General features: G+C 39.7%; 1 long non-coding RNA gene, 1 other non-coding gene and 1 pseudogene across 2 annotated transcripts in view; 1 reads left to right on the forward strand and 2 right to left on the reverse strand.

The window, feature by feature from the left end:
• LOC102131417 (uncharacterized) overlaps positions 1–16769 on the reverse strand; it is a 48789-nt gene that overhangs the window by 18544 nt on the left and 13476 nt on the right. The gene's annotated exons all lie outside the window — the stretch shown is intronic.
• On the reverse strand, positions 10877–10980 carry LOC123574761 (U6 spliceosomal RNA). Its single transcript, XR_006699962.1, has one exon. It is a non-coding gene; the product is annotated as a U6 spliceosomal RNA (small nuclear RNA).
• Positions 13345–13946, forward strand: LOC102131028 (5-azacytidine-induced protein 2-like; annotated as a pseudogene).

Genomic DNA, 16769 nt, shown 5'->3' on the forward strand with positions numbered 1-16769 from the left:
TTGTTTATATTTCCAAGTCTCCAACCAGATTATAAATGCCTTAATGGAAGGGTCCCACTCCCTGTTATCTCACTTTACAGGAAAAGAAAAAAAAAGCTGTGAGTTTAGCACTCAGTCATCAACAAATGTCTGTTGAATGAATGCATAAATGAATGAATGAGACAACCCTAACGGGGTTGATGAATGTGTGTTATGGAAGCCTTGGTTTTATCTGGCACCTCCAGGTCCATACAACCTGCTTCCTAACAAGCAGTGAAACCCATCAGGACACTGGTGGGTCCCAGTCTGAAACTGAAGGAAATACTTTCCTTTATCTTCTGGATTCTTACACGTATGAATTCAATTCATCAAATAGTTCCTGAGTAACTCCCATATTCCAGGCACTGTGCTGGTGCTGTGGGAGCTGCAAAGATTAGTAAGAAATAATCCTTGCCTTCAAGTACCCAACAATGTAGTAAGGGCCTTTGGCAGGTATACACAAATAATTTTAATTTGAGGTTGAGTAACCTAAGTGCTCTACGTGGAATAGAGTCCTGTGGGGAGAGGGGGCAAGAAGAGGGGGTTGCCAAAGAAGTTTCATTCAGAGATATCCTTTGAGATGATGTCCGAAAGAAGGACAGGATTTGAACAGGTGGGAATGGAGAGAGGGAAAGAAACAGGTTTTAAAAATCTGACAAAAGGGGTGGGTGTGGTGGCTTGTGCCTGTAATCCCAGCACTTTGGGAGGCCGAGATGGGCAGATCATGAGGTCAAGCGACCGAGACCATCCTGGCCAACATGGTGAAACTCCATCTCTACTAAAAATATAAAAATTATCCAGGCATGGTGGTGCGCACCTGCAGTCCCAGCTACTCAGGAGGCGGAGGCAGGAGAATCGCTTGAACCCCAGGAGGCGGAGGTTGCAGTGAGCCAAGATCGTGCCACTGCACTCCAGCCTGGCGACAGAGCAAGACTCGTCTCAAAAAAAAAAAAAAGTCTGACAAATGAGGAAGAAACACAATACAGAGTAGGTATGGTGAGGAGCCTAACTAGGACAAGGAAATGAACCCAGTTTTAAAGATAAGAGCAACGTGAAATACATCACAACACCGTGACAAGGAAATAAACCTCACAAGGAAACAAACCTCATTAAGTGGGTGAGGGCCCCACAGTTGGCAGGCACCCTCATTTAAGTCAGCAACACCATGAAGAAAAGCTCTTGAGATTGGGAATTCCAGGAAGAGATGAGATCTGTGTCACACCTTCATCTGTGTCACACCTTCATCTGTGTCACACCCTCATGGTTGCAGAGGCAAGGAATGGAGGAATGAAGGGCTCTCTGATCAAGAAAGAGGGAATCTCCTAAAGATTGTGACACAACCAGATTGAGCAAAGCCCCCAAGTGACAGAGAAAGGATGAGAAGAGATCAGATATGCTGGAAATAACTTTATGTAACACAGAAGACAAGGGGAATATTCTGGCTAGTGAGTACTACATGCTCTGGAGATCAGGGGAACTATACAAACAGGAAATATAATAGCAGGCTGGGAAATCACCCCAGGGGGGAGATGCAAGAAGAATGGAGACAGTGATAGTGAGGACTGGAATGTAGATTCTAAGTGACAGCCTTTTCCAAGCCACTAAGGTCAGGATCCAAGGCCTGGAGTAGGGTGGTTCTGTACATATCACAGAAATTGCGCCCACAACAGCAGGAAAAAATTCCAAGACTGATATTGAGGCAGGTGTGCAAAACAAAAGCAGAGACAATCTGATTTAAGGAAAAGATTGATTTACTTTCAATTTTATTTTTAAATTTCAGATCCACCTAATGCCCTGAGCAGTTTTACTTCAGAACAAAGAGCAGGCCCCTTTACCTTTCAGAGCATGCACACGAGACAGCCTGAAGGACACACACATTCTGCACTCAGTGATACACCATAGCTGTAAAGGAAACTAAAAAAGGCAAGCATGCATTGATCATGTGGCAAACGCTAGGCCCTGTGCAATGCACTTTTACAGGCATTTTCTCATTTAATCCTCCAATATTACTATGGCATTATGTTACTATCTTCATTTCTCAGATGTGGAAACAGGTTACATAGCTCACTAAGATGACAAAAACTAGTAATTAGTGGGGTTGTAGGACGATTTTTCATATTATAAAATCGTGATTTTTCACAGTTATACGACTGTTCAGATTTCCTTTTTTGTGGCAGTTTTAGTAAGATATATTTCCTAGAAATTTAAATAGCTCATGTAAATGTTCAAATTTATTGGCATTAATTTGGTCATAATTTCCTCTAATTTTTTAAATGTCTCTAGAATCTCAGATGTATTCCTCTTTTTATTTTTGATAATATCTGTGCCTTCTTTCCTTTTTTTGGCCAGTCCTGTCAGAAATTTATAAATTTCTTTTAGTCTTCAAAACTCAACTTCTTGATTTGTTGATCATTTCTATTGTAAGTTTGTTTCCTATTTTATTAATTTCTCCTTCTCTACTATAATTCCATATTATTTCCTTCCTTCTATTTTCTTTGGGGTTTTTTGGTGATTTTTTTTTTCGATTTCCTTTCTTTCTTTCTTTCTTTCTTTCTTTCTTTCTTTCTTTCTTTCTTTCTTTCTGTCTGTCTGTCTGTCTGTCTGTCTGTCTCTCTCTCTTTCTTTCTTTCTCTTTCTTTCTTCCTTTCTTTCCCTCCCTCCCTCCCTCCCTCCTTTCCTTCCTTCCTTCCTTCCTTCCTTTCTTTCTGTCTTTCTTTTTTCTCTCTTTCTCTCTTTCTTTTTTGATGGTCTCGCTTTGTTGCCCAGGCTAGAGTACAGTGGCACAAACATGGCTCCCTGCAGCCTCAACATCCCAGCTCAAGGCAATCCTCCCACTTCAACTTCCTGGGTAGCTGGGACCACGGGTGCACGCCACCACACATAGATACTTTAAAAAACTTTTGTAGAAATGGGGTCTCCCTATGTTGCTCAGGCCTGTCTAGAACTCCTGCACTCAAGCAATACTCCCGCCTTGGCTTCCCAAAATGCCAAGATTACAGGCGTGAACCACCATGTCCAGCCCCTATTTTCCATTCTTTTACGTTCAACATTTTAAGATCCTTAAATTTTAAATGTCTTTTATAAACAGCATATAATTATTTTAAAACCCTAACTGCCAGTTGTGGTGTTTCAATTGAAGCATTTTGTCCACTTAAGATAATTATTGATATACTAGAGTAAATAATAAACATTTCTACCATATATCTCCCCTAAAGAGAGAAAAAATTTCCTTGGGAAGAAATGAGGGATATTATATTGATGCCATCTACTGAAAAAATTAAAAAACTAAAAAACTACTCCAAGTAACATTGTTTCCGTTAAGCAAACTTTTTTTTTTTTTTTTTTTTTTTTTTTTTTTGAGATGGAGTCTCGCTTTGTCGCCCAGGCTGGAGTCCAGTGGCGCTATCTCGGCTCACTGCAAGCTCCACCTTCCGGGTTCACAGCATTCTCCTGCCTCAGCCTGCACAGCAGCTGGGACTACAGGTGCCTGTCACCACGCCCAGCTAATTTTTTGTATTTTTTAGTAGAGACGGGGCTTCACCATGGTCTCAATCTCCTGACCTCATGGTCCGCCCCCATCAGCCTCCCAAAGTGCTGGGATTACAGGCATGAGCCACCGCACCCGGCCTAAGCAAACTTTTAAACAGTTTTTGTTCCAGGTTTCAACTATGTTATTGTATTGGATAAACACATTCTGCCTTCAGCTATTCATAGATTTCTATCTCTTCCAACCTGTTAGGGTAAAAATGGAGCTGTCATGAACTTTTTGTGTCTTAGGAGGTAAAAAGCTCCCTAACTCTATCTAGTTTCCCCACACTAGATAGCCCTAATTTGAGTTTTGTGGGGTTTTTTTGTTTTTTGTTTGTTTGCATGTTTTTTTTTTTTTTTTTTTTTTTGTTGTTGTTGTTGTTCTTGTTGTTTTTTAAGACAGAGTTTCGCTCTGTCGCCCAGGCTGGAGTGCAATGGTGCAATCTCGGCTCACTGCAACCTCTACCTCCTGGGTTCAAGCAATTCACCTGCCTCAGCCTCCCGAGTAGCTGGGACTACAGGCACGTGCCACCATGCCCAGCTCATTTTTGTATTTTTACCAGAGACAGGGTTTCACCATGTTGGCCAGGCTGCTCTCAAACTGCTGACCTCAAGTAATCCACCCACCTTGGCCTCCCAAAGTTCTGGGATTACAGGTGTGAGCTGCTGTGCCCAGCTTTGAGTTTTTTATTGAACTTAATTTTTTAAGTAAAGACTGGGTTCTTGCTACGTTGCCCAGGCTGATCTTGAACTCCTAGCCTCCAGAGATCTTCCTGCCTTGGCCTCTAAAGTGCTGAGACCACCATGCCTGGCCCCAATTTGAGTTTTCAAAGTACTAGTTTGATGATCATTTATCACTTACTTTGTGACAGGAACCAGAATATGCTAATAATAATGAAGCTGTATAGCTTTTTTATTGAGCGCTTACTAAGTACCAGTTATGGTCCTAAGCACTTTACATGTATTACGTCACTTAATCCAACACAATTTCCCTATAATTTTGGCATTAAGATCCCCATTTACCAGGAAACTGAGGCACAGACAGGTTAAGTAACTGGTCCAAGATCACAAACTAGATAAGAGTTATAGTTGGAATTTAAATCAAGACAGTCTGACTCTGTTCTCTTAACCACTCCCTTATACTGCTACTGAGATGCAATGCCCTCTCCTATACAAAGGGTATGAGTTCAAGTATCATTTATGAGTATGTTTGCTGTGGTATAATGTAGAATGCAAAGTAAACAGAAAAAAAAATCTAGGGAAGGTCTATAGATTTTAATAAAATTGTTAATAGCTTTAGGTGGGTTCTCCTATCCCGTAGTAACAGGATGATAGATGCATCGCTGGGCCACTAGGCCTTTCATTTAAGTACTTCAGGGAATCACTCATGCAAATAGAATTTTCTGCTAAATCGTTGTTTCTGGGAATTATCTGTGCCTAGTAAAATTTTATAGACTCACAGACCTGGAAGATCCCTTAGAGATCAATTATTCTAGACCACTCATTTATAGTATTAACAATTATCTCTGGAGGTGCTTTTGTTTGTGTGTTTGTTGAGACAGTGTCTTACTCTGTCACCCAGGTGTACGGTGGTGCAATCACAGCTCACTGCAGCCTTGACCTCCTGGGCTCAGGTGATTCCCCCACTTCAGCCTCCTGGGTAGCTGAAACCACAGGCACGTTCAGCTAATTGTTTGTATTTTTTGTAGAGATAAGGTTTTGTCATGTTGCCCAGGCTGGTCTCAAACTCCTGGACTCAAACTATTCTGCCACAGCTTCCCAAAGTACTAGGATTACAGGCATGAGCCACCACACGTGGCCTGGAGGTGGTATTTTAAGGACCTTTTTCTTTCTTTTTTTTATTTCTATGATGTTTAATTTTTTTATAAGAACATATCACACATACAAAAATAAACTTAAAGATGGTTATTTCTGCTAAGACAATTCAATGAGGGAAATAATAGTCACTTCAACAAATGGTGCTGGAACAACTGAATATCCACATGCCAAAGAATGAATCAGGACTCCTACCTCAAACTATACTAACTCAAATCATAGACCTAAATATAAAAATTAAAACTATAAAACTCTTAGAAGAGAATGTAGGAGTAAATCTTCATGATCTTAGGTTGGGCAATGGTTTCTTAGGTACAAACCAAAGGCACAATCAACAAAAGAAAGTATAGATAAATTGGACTTTCTCAAAATTAAAAACTGTGTGTTGTAAACAATGTCATCAAGAAAACAAAACAAAAAAATATATATATATATATAAACCAATTCATGAACAGGAAAAAATATTTGCAAATCATATATATGATAAAGGATTTGTATCCAGAATATATAAAGAACTCTTATAATTCATTAACAAAAAGACAATTAACCCAGATTAAAAATGGCAAAGCAGGTGAATAGAAAGATATTCTATTCTTTCTATTAAGTATTCTTCAGAAGATATTGAAATATATTCAATGTCTTCTTTTATTGGCTTCTTTTTTTATCTCCAAAGAAGATACAAAAAATAGCCAGGCTGGGCACTGTGGCTCACGCCTGTAATCCCAACACTTTGGGCAGCTGAGGTGGGTGGATCACTTGAGTCCAGGAGTTCAAGACCAGCCTGGGTGACATAGCAAAACTCTGTCTCTACACACAAAAAAATTAACCAAGCATGGTGGCCTGTGCCTGTAGGCCCAGCTACTCAGGAGGCTGAGCCAGGAGAATTGGTTGAGCCTAGGAGGTGGAGGTTACCATGAGCCAAGATCATGTCACTACATTCCAGCCTGGGTGATAGAGTGAAAACACACCCATAAAAAAGAGAGAGAGAGAGAGCCAATAAGCACATGAAAAGATATTCAATATTATTAGCCATTAGAGAAATGCAAATCACAAGAGACCACTTAACACCCATTAGGATGGCTATATTTAAAAAGATAGATAAATGTTGTCGAGGATATGAAGAAATTAGAACCCTATTCATTGCTAGCGGGTATGAAAATGGTGTAGCTACTTTGAAAAACAGGTGGCACTTCCTCAAAATGTTAAACATAGTTATTACATGACCCAGCAATTACACTCTTAGATATATATGCAATAGAAACAAAAACATATATCCACATAAAAATGAAATATTCATAGCAGCATTATTCATAGTAGATAAACAGTGGAAAGACCTAAATGTCCATCAGTTGATGAATAGATAAATAAAATGTAGTTATCCATAGTATATCCACACAATGGAATATTATTATGCTTAGCAATAAAAAGTAATCAAGTACTGATACATGCTTTAACATAAATGAACCTGGAATACATTATGCTAAGTGAAAGAAGCTAGTCACAAAAGAGCATATATCATATGATTCCATTCATATAAAATGTCCAGAATAGGCAAATAAATATAGATAGAAAGTAGATTCATGGTTGCCTAGGCGGGAGTGTGTGTTGGGGGCATGGGGAGTGACTGCTAATGGGCAAGTGGTATCTTCCACACAATTGTAATCTATAGATCAAGGTCAACAGCCTGCCTTAAACATCATTTATAATTGGTTTGGCAATAATAGACAAAGATACAGTGACTTAAACAAAACAGAAGTTTGTTTGTCTGGCACATAAATCTAGAGGTAGGCAGCTCAAGGCTGGGATGGCAGGTTTCTCCACAATATCCTCAGGATCTCAGGCTGTTCTCAGTCCACTGCTTTGCCAACCCTAGGGTATGGTTCTTGCTCTTATGGACTGAAATGGTAACTATCACATCCTCTAAGTAACAGGCTCTAGGAACACAGAAAGAGTGGGAGTGGAAGGAAAGGGAGACAAAGAGTATGTGCCAATGCCTTTAAGAAAAGTTCCCAGATGCCATTTCTGCTGTATATCCATTGGCTAAACCACTGTGACATAGCCATACTTAATTTCAAGTGAGACTGAGAATATATTCTTTATTCTTGGTAGCATGTGCTTAGATAGAAATTAGGGGTTCTAGGGCCAAGTGTAGTAGCTAATGCTCATAATCCCAGCAATTTAGGAGGCTGAGGCGGGAGGATCGCTTGAGCCCAGGAGTTTGAGATCAGCCTAGGCAACGTAGTGAGACCCTGTGTCTATAAAAAAAATTAAAAATTAGCCAGGTATAGTGGTATATGCCCATAGTCCTTGCTACTTGAGAGGCTGAGGTGGGAGGACTGCTTGAATCCAGGAGTTCAAGGTGATTGCACCACTGCACTCCAGCCTGGGGAAACAGGAAAGGAAACGAAAGGAATGGAAAGGAAGGGAAGGGAGGGGAGGGGAGGGGAGGGGATGGGAGGGGAGGCGAAGGGAAGGGAAGGCGAAGGGAAGGGAAGGGAAGGGAAGGGAAGGGAAGGGAAGGGAAGGGAAGGGAAGGGAAGGGAAGGGAAGGGAAGGGAAGGGAAGGGAAGGGAAGGGAAGGAAAGGAAAGGAAAGGAAAGGAAAGGAAAGGAAAGGAGAGGAGAAAAAAAAGAAAAGGAGAGGAAGGGAGGGAGGAAGAAGGAAGGAAGGAAAGAAAGGAAGGAAGGAAAGAAGGAAGGAAGGAAGGAGAAAGAAAGAAAAGAAAGAAAGAAAGGAAGGAAGGAAGGAAGGAGAGAAAGAAGGAAAGAAGAAAGAAAGAGAAAAAGGAAGAAAGGAAGGAAGGAAATAAATAAATTAGAGGTTCTATATCATCACAGAAAAAAGAGAAACAGACATTCAGAAATTAACTGGCAGACTTGGTCAATGACTCATAACATATCTAATTACAGAAAACACTACCAAAAGCTAGGAAAAAAAAAAATCTAGTCACAAAGGATGAAATAAGTAAGATGAACTACACACTAAATTAAACAGTATAGGAAATGACTGTGCTTAATAGTTGAAAGCATCAGAGGAGACATGCTTGCAAAAGGACGGAGAAATAATCAAAAGTTCTACAGTAAGGAGAACTTTTTTTTTCTTTTTTTTCTTTTTTCTTTTTTTGAAACGGCGTCTCCCTCTGTTTCCAGGCTGGAGTTCAGTGGCGCAATCTTGGCTCACTGCAACCTCTGCCTCCCAGGTTCAAGGGATTCTTCTGCCTCAGCCTCCCGAGTAGCTGGGATTACAGGCACGTGCCGCCACACCTGGCTAATTTTTGTATTTTTAGTAGAGACGAAGTTTCACCATGTTGGGCAGGATGGTCTCGATCTCCTGACCTCGTGATCCGCCCACCTTGGCCTCCCAAATGCTGGGATTACAGGCATGAGCCACCACGCCTGGCCAGAGAATACTTTTTATAAGGATATTCAGAGGCAATATCCATCAGCTACATTAAAGCAATTTTTTAAAAAAAGATTACATGAGCAATAACTAAGATCATATTGCTTTTCACTTCCCATTAAGACAATAAACTTAAAATAGTTCACCTTTGCTTATTTTATTTTTTTATATGCTTCTAATTCCTGGCAGACTTATATTATCACCGATTTTATCGTGTCTGACAATATTTCAAGGATATAGGTTACATTTTGCTTTACTATACACATCTAAAGATACAATAACTTTGTTTGGGAAACAAACCAAAAAAAAGTTTCATTGTAATTTTTAATTTACACATCCATAATACATCAGAAAAATACTGGATACTCTTTCAAGAAATTCCAACATACGCAACTTGGTATAAATTTACTTAATCCTTTTAGTCATTAATTGAAGATTTCTTCCAAGAAATTGCTATTAATGCAGAAATACAAAAAGGAAACTTATTCAATTGAGCAAATAAAAAGATTAAAAATGTTTACTTTAGTTCTACGAATAAAATTCACAACAGAGTATTACCACAGGTGGAAATTATACTTTTAAAATTCTGACTAATTTTTTAACAGTTTTTAAAAATTTGTTTTTGTGTTACACTGTTATGTCTTTTTGAGCAATCAGAATGTTTCTTTATCCAGCAATAATACATAAAGCAACACTATTACATGTCCAAATGTAGGTATATGTCCTTATCTACGGCTGATTTTAATATTTATCATTGCTCTTTTAAATATACGAATAAATGTTTGGTAAGTCCAAATGAACAGGGTTAGTAATATGGCAAGACGTCTAGGATCTAGGAAAACTGTGGACTAGTTGCAAGAGGTAGTTTTAACATTGCTAAATAAAGAGAAAATGATAAACACACAAATTATTTTTTAAATAAGCTATCAAAAACCCATACTTTAAAAATTGCTCTTTTAAAAACAATTTTTTAAAAAAATCTTTATTTTTAAAATTGTTATCAATGACTCCACTGAATACTACTCAGATCAAAGTATCTAAATATCCATCTCACTCAACACAATTCAAATCCCAATGGCCACTTTTCAGTTGGTTCCCTTGGTTCTACCCTCTCAATGTCAGCTGTGGTTAGTTGTCTTCTCTTTATGTAGGGCACTAGGACAGAAAACCCAAATATGCAGTCCACGGACACCTGGGTAATCCATGTATAGGCTTCTGGGCATCTGTGAGCCTTTATATGTAAAGTTCGTGTGTTGTGTTTTTGTTTGTTTTTTTTTTTTTGTGCGTGTGTGGTTTTAAGGAGTGTAGAGTTTAATAGGCAAGGAGGAAGAGAAAAGACAGAAGGAAGAAGCTCTGTTTGGTTTTTTAAATATTTATATATTTGATATTGAGTGGAATGGCAGTGTGTGTGTTATGTTTGTATGTGTGTATGCTAAGGAAAGGGGCCTGTGTTTCATCAGATTCTCAAAAGAAACTATAATTGGGGCTGTTCATATAATTTATCTTCCAAACTAGGACACTTGAGAATTAAAAACTAATGCCAGACCAACAGCATAAAACACATGTAAATAGGGACATGTGGTCACCCTACCTTGATATCATTGTTTTAGCACAGAAAATATAAAAGCATATTCCTGGGTCAATTCTGCAGGTAATTTATTCAATATGTAAAGGATGTCTCCTCCATTACCATGCTTAATAGAGAAGGCTCTACTCTCTACTCTCTACGTATTTGAAATACAACAGCTTTATTCAACACAATATTCCCTTGTTTCTTCCCTACCTGAGTTTACTCTAAATTTTATTTTAAACTACCTATTACCATGTTGTTAACTGGGTAATTCTGTAGAGGGAAGTACATCTGCTTTTCTACAACTGGAGTTCTTATAAAATGTTTTTCTGGGTTGTAAAATAAAACATACAGAAAGTCACATGTATATAATATATATATGTCTATATGTACTACATTTATATTAAAGTATATTTATAGTAAATATTTACATTTACTATAGTATATTACACCACATATGTATATATTTGGATTTGTTTTACAAGTGAGAACTCATTCCAGGCAATATATATAGTGATTTCTAAAAAATATATAAAATGCTTCACAAATATGCATGTCATCCTTGCTCAGGGGCCATGCTAACCTCTGAATAGTTCCAGTTTTGGTATATGTGCTGTCAAAGTGAGCACATATATAGTAATTTCATTGCTCTTTGATCAGACTTCAGTCTTAATGGGGGAAAATGTTAGTTATGAACTTCTTTTGTGCTTCTAAGTAATACAAAAACCCAGATATTCTGGTATTCTTGGCCACTTTACAAAACAAGTATTTGAGTCTATAGAGTCCTGGGTCTTTTTCTCAATACCCCTGAAAGTACACTAATGCAATACTATATATTCAGACAAAATACACGTATACATATGTAATATTAAATCTGCCAAAAGAAAAGCATAGTAGATTCTATTTTAAATGATCACAACATTTTTGTTAGTATTCAAATAATTGGGCCTCTATTAACTAGTACTTCCACAGTTTACTATAACAAATAAAAACTGATGTCTGGGCCTGGCGCAGTGGCTCACGCCTATAAATCCAGCACTTTGGGAGGCTGAGGCAGGTGGATCACCTGAGGTCGGGAGTTCAAGACCAGTCTGGTCAACATGGTAAAACCCCATCTCTACTAGAAATACAAATTAGCTGGGTGTGGTGACATGGGCCTGTAATCCCAGCTACTCAGAAGGTTGAGGCAGGAGAATCGCTTGAACCCAGGAGGCAGAGGTTGCAGTGAGCCAAGATCGTGCCACTGCACTCCAGCTTGGGCAACAGAGTGAGACTCCATCTCAAAAAAAAAAAAAAAAAAAAAAAAATTGAGGTTCTAATCATACAATTGTAAAATCTAAAAAAAATTATATTCTAATTTTTAAAAGCTAAAAGTTGGCGATTCACACCTGTAATTCCAGCATTTTGGGAGGCAGAGGCAGGTGGATCACTTAAGGTTGGTAGTTTGAGACCACCCTGGCCAACATGGTGAAACCCTGTCCCTACTAAAAATACAAAAATTAGCCAGGTGTGGTGGCGGGCAGCTGTAATCTCAGCTACTTGGGAGATTGAGGCAAGAGAATGACTTGAACCTGGGAGGTGGAGGTTGCAGTCACTGAACTCCAGCCTAGGTGACAGAGCGAGACTCTGTCTCAAAAAAAAAGCTAAAAAGATCTCAATTAAAAGATCCTATTTTCGTTCATGTCTTTTTGAACAGTCACTATTCAAAAATGACAATGTTTACTATACTTAGACCACATATAACTAATAATATAATTGTATAAAAAGAAAAACCTCAATAATTAAAAATTGGAGTCATACTTAAATTTATTATTTTCCTAAAAATCTAGAAGTACATTGAGTAATAGCAAAGGCTTTATTTTCCATTTTTAAGGCCGGGCACGGTGGCTCACGCCTGTAATCCCAGCACTTTAGAGGGTCGAGGGAGGTGGATCACCTGAGGTCAGGAGTTCGCGACCAGCCTGGACAACATGGTGAAACCCTGTTCCTACTAAAAACACAAAAAAAATTGCTGGGCATGATGGTGCACGGCTGTAATCCCAGCTACTCAGGAGGCTGAAGCAGGAGAGTCACTTGAACCTGGGAGGTGGAGGTTACAGTGAGCCGAGATCGCAGCATTGCATTCCAGCCTGGGCAACAAGAGCGAAACTCCGTCTCAAAAAAAAAAAGAAAGAAAAAGAAAAAGAAAAAGCTTCTATTTCATTTAAACTCCCCAAAAGAAACTCTACTCATTAGGATGAGATCCTACAAATAAAGCAAAATTGTGTTCCCAGAAAACTCAGGGACCACCCAGTACTTAATTCTGGCCAAACAATAAGAGATAAAGGGAAAAAGAGTTGGGGGCAGGGGGGATGAAAAGCAAGAGATATTGTGAAAGAAGGAATATTTTTATTATTTTATTTTATTATTATTATTATTATTATTAGGGACAAAGTCTAGCTCTGTTGCCCAGGCTGCAGTCCAGTGGCACAATCTCGACTTACTGCAAGGTCAGGTCTCCCGGGTTCACGCCATTCTCCTGCCTCAGCCTCCCGAGTAGCTGGGACTACAGATGCCCGCCACCGCGCCCGGCTAATTTTTTGTATTTCTAGTAGAGACAGGGTTTCATTGTGTTAGCCAGGATGGTCTCGATATCCTGACCTTGTGATCCGCCTGCCTCAGCCTCCCACAGTGCTGGGATTACAGGCGTGAGCCACCGCGCCCGGCCCGAATACTTTCATTATTAGCAAATGATATGACTATGCACCCTGAAGAGCCAAGAGAATCGATTAAAATATCCTTAGAATCTTAAGGAATTCCAAATGGGTAGATATAAGACCAATACCCTCAATTCAATAACTCAGAGTGGCTGCTTTCGCTGGTAAAGTGGAGGTATCTTCAAGGAAATCGGAACCCGTGATGATCCCTGGCAACTCGATCTGTTTGGGGCTGTTTCTAAACATTAGGGAATGGAAACTCGGTGGCGGCCCTAAGTAGCCTGGTTTCAGGCTCTCATGGATGCACTCATAGAAGGTGATACCTGTATGCTACCTTGTGAAAAAACCCCAGCAACTCCAGTTTCAACATATTGAGGAGATGCTTCTGTTGCTTCCCATTTTGCCCATATGAAGACATCAAAAAAGGACTTAAGGATTCAGAGAAAGAGAAGACTTATGTTAAAAAAAAGAATTAGATTTTTGGAAGAAAAGCTTACAGGAGCTCAATTAGATGAAGAAATAAGTTTTGTGGAATAGCAACAAGTAAATAGGGCCTATTATGTATATTGAAACATCTGCATTGATAGAGATAATTTAGAGAACAAATCGAATAAAATGAGTAAACACAAGTCTGAATCTTTAAAAGTATTGAATGAACAGATGCAATCTAAAGAAGCAGAACTCTAGCTAAGGACAGAGGTGGAAACTCAGCTGGTGATGAGGAATTTCAATCTACCTTCATCAAACTGGGAGGTGGAAAAGTTAAGCAGTGACCTGAAGATCCATGGTTTGGAACAAGAGTTGATGAGGAAAGAATGTAATGATCTCAAAATAGAACCACTCAAAAACCAAACAAATCTCTGTATCAGGAAGACAATCTGAAGAGCAGAGATCTCTGAAGAGTAAGAACTTCAACTGATAATACGTAGAATGCATACTGGCAACTGAGGAGATAAATGTCTAGTTTATATCTGGTGACTCAAGTGCTAGCTGAACTATTAAGAAAACTGAAAACCCCAACTTCAATCAAGACAGCCTGCACCTCAGTAGGATGCATTGAAGACCCTTGCAAAGATGGCACAAAACTGTACATGATGAATTTTACTGCAACATACACAAGACATCCCCTTCTCTCACCAAATGGCAAAGCTCTTTGTTATACTACATCTTCCTCTTTACCAGGAGATATAAAGGTTTTATCAGAGAAAGCAGCCCTCCAATCACGGACAGATAATGAGAGAGCCATTCCTAATGAGGGCACACACTCTTATGGCAGAAATTCTCTGGAAGATCACTTTGAGTATTCCCAATCCCTCCTGACACTAGTGAGACAGCATTTAGGGAAATTAAAAGTAAAATTTTGCCTTTAACCAGTGTGCCACCACTGCATTACTTGGATCAACATAATCAAAATTTCCTTTATAAGACTTAAGTCTGAAGAGATTCATCATTTCATCACAAGGACACTATCTCTCAGTGGTTCTCTCAAGAAATTACTTAACAAACTAAACGTAGATTTTGATTAAAATTTTGGAGAGTTCTTTAGTACATGCATTTGAACATACTGTATAATATTATGTAGTTTATTTTCAGTATGAAAGAATACCCTCCAGCTCCATATTCTAAGAAACAGATATATACTACTATTTTTTTTTTTTTTTTTTTTTGATGCATGGCCTCACTCTTTACCTTGGTTGAAGCACAGCGGAATGACTGTAGATTGCTCACTGCAAACCTCAACTCCTAGGCTTAAGCAATCCTCCTGCCCCAGCCTCCTAAGTAGCTAGGACTACAGGAGTACACCACTACACCCAGTTAATTTTGTTTTATGTTTCGTAGAGACTGGGTTGCTCTCTGTTGCTCAGACTGGTCTTGAACTCCTGGCCTCAAGCTATCCTCATGCCTCAGCCTTCTAAAGTGCTGGGATTACAGATGTAAGCCACCATGCCTGACCTGCTGCTATGCTAATTAATAAATACCCTGGGCCCAGAAGTTCAAGACCAGCCTCAGCAACATAGTGAGATGCCATCTTGACAAAAAAAAAATTTAATTAGTCCGGGCGAGTTGGCACACACCTGTAATCCCAGCACTTTGGGAGGCCTAAGAGGGTGGATTGCTTGAGGTCAGGAGTTTGAGACCAGCCTGGTCAACATGGCAGAAACACGTTTCTATTAAAAATACCAAAAAAAATTGGCCAGGCGTGGTGGTACACACCTGTAGTCCCAGCTACTCAGGAGGTTGAGGCACGAAAATCGCTTGAACCCAGGAGGTGGAGGTTGAGAGGTTACAGTGAGTCAAGATTGTACCACTGTACTCCAGTCTGGGTGACAGAAATGCTGTCTCAAAAAAAAAAAAAATTTTTTTTTTTTTAATTAGCCAGGCATGGTGGCACACATCTGCGGTCCTAGCTACTCAGGAGGCTGAGGTGGGAGGATTGCTTGAGCCCAGGAGTTCCAGGTTGCAGTGAGCTATGATCATGCCATCTCACTGCAGCTTGGGTGACACAGCAAGATCTTGACACACACACACACACACACACACAAAATTAAGTAAATAAATACACATAAGGTGTTTAAGAAAAAAAACTCTTTATACCATAATTTCCACATCTGAGAATTTACGTGAAGAAAACTATCAAAAAAATAGAGCAAGATTTATTTTTAAAAAGATGTTCATGGAGGTGTCATAAAAGTAACAAATTGTAGGCCAGGTGTGGTGGCTCATGCCTGTAACCGTAGTGGCATTTTAGGAGGCTGAGGAGGGAGGATCTCTCGCTTCAGCCTGGGAGGTTGAGGCTGCAGTGAACTAAAATCATGCCAGTGTGCTCCAGCCCCAGGGGTCAGAGTGAGCTTTTGTCTCAAAAAAAAAAAAAAAAAAAGTTAAACAAACAAAATGAAATGTCATATGCTGCCATTATACATCATAATATCAAATAAGGGCCGGGCGCGGTGGCTCAAGCCTGTAATCCCAGCACTTTGGGAGGCCGAGACGGGCGGATCACGAGGTCAGGAGATCGAGACCATCCTGGCTAACACGGTGAAACCCCGTCTCTACTAAAAAATACAAAAAACTAGCCGGGCGCGGTGGTGGGCGCCTGTAGTCCCAGCTACTCGGGAGGCTGAGGCAGGAGAATGGCGTGAACCCGGGAGGCGGAGCTTGCAGTGAGCTGAGATCCGGCCACTGCACTCCAGCCTGGGCGGCAGAGCGAGACTCCATCTCAAAAAAAAAAAAAAAAAAAAAAAAATATATCAAATAAGATTTTTCAGCCAGGCACGGGTGCTTTATGCCTGTAATCCCAGCACTTTGGGAGGCTGAAGCAGGTGGATCACTTGAGGCCAGGAATTTGAGACCAGCCTGGGCAACATGGCAAAACCGTATCTTTACTAAAAATACAAACAATTAGCTGGTGTGGTGGGGTGGCATGTGCCTGTAGTCCCCACTGCTCGGGAGGCCAAGACACGAGAATTGCTTGAACCCGGTAGGCAGAGGTTGCAGTGAGCCGAGATCACACCACTGCACTCCAGCCTGGGCAACAGAGTTAAGATTTTTTCTCAATCAAAAACAAAAAACAAAAAATGAAGGTTATTACTGGGAGAAGATTTGGGAGAAATTAGGATTTTATACTAAATCTGTACTGCCTGATTTTTTGTACATCAAGTTTGTATGATGTAAAAAAAAAAATCAATGTCCCCAGTAGTATGCTAACAAATGCAGGTAAATTG

Source organism: Macaca fascicularis, chromosome 7, assembly GCF_037993035.2.
Source record: "Macaca fascicularis isolate 582-1 chromosome 7, T2T-MFA8v1.1".
Classification (NCBI taxonomy): Eukaryota; Metazoa; Chordata; class Mammalia; order Primates; family Cercopithecidae; genus Macaca; species Macaca fascicularis.